General features: G+C 40.8%; 1 non-coding gene across 1 annotated transcript; it reads right to left on the reverse strand.

Annotated features, from left to right (window-relative positions):
* Positions 1-294: 294 nt before the first annotated feature.
* LOC112718640 (small nucleolar RNA R71) lies at positions 295-403 on the reverse strand. The gene has a single exon (XR_003160971.1). It is a non-coding gene; the product is annotated as a small nucleolar RNA R71 (small nucleolar RNA).
* Between the last annotated feature and the right edge of the window lie 394 nt (positions 404-797).

Consider the following 797-nt stretch of genomic DNA (forward strand, 5'->3'; position numbering starts at 1 on the left):
GCCACCAACTTTGAGCTAAAACCTCAACTGGTCACCTTAGTTCAACAGAACTGCCAGTACCATGAACTTCCAAAGGAAGAACCAAATAAATTCATATCTGACTTCTTGCATATATATGACACAGTCAAGACCAATAGAGTGAATCCTAAGGTCTATAAACTTATGCTCTTTCCATTTGCTGTAAGAGACAAAGCTAGAATATGGTTAGATTCTCAACCTAAAGAGAGTCTTAACACATGGGAGAAGGTGGTTAATGCATTATTGACCAAATTCTTTCCACCTCAAAAGTTGAGCAGACTTAGGGTGAAAGTTCAAACCTTCAGACAAAAAGAAGGTGAATTCCTCTATGAAGCCTGGGAGAGGTACAAGCAACTTATCAGAAGATGCCCTCCCAACATGATCTCAGACTGGACCACACTAGACATCTTCTATGATGTCCTTTCTGAGATATCCAAGATGTCACTAGATAACTCTACTGGTGGATCACTCCACTTGAAGAAAATGCCTGAATAGGCAAGAGAACTCATTGGCATGGTTGCAAACAACTAGTTTATGTACACTTCTGAGAGAAACCCTGTGAGTAATGGTGTACCTTAGAAGAAAGGAGTTCTTGAAATTGATACTTTGAATACAATACTGGCTCAGAATAAGATCTTGACCCAACAGGTTAACATGATCTCCCAGCATTTGACTGGACTGCAAGCTGCAGCTGACAGCACTTAAGAAGCTTCCTCTGAAGGAGAAGCTTATGATCCTGAATAACCCATGATAGAGGAGGTGACTTACATGGGAGAACC

This window comes from Arachis hypogaea, chromosome 10 (assembly GCF_003086295.3).
Source record: "Arachis hypogaea cultivar Tifrunner chromosome 10, arahy.Tifrunner.gnm2.J5K5, whole genome shotgun sequence".
Taxonomy (NCBI): Eukaryota; Viridiplantae; Streptophyta; class Magnoliopsida; order Fabales; family Fabaceae; genus Arachis; species Arachis hypogaea.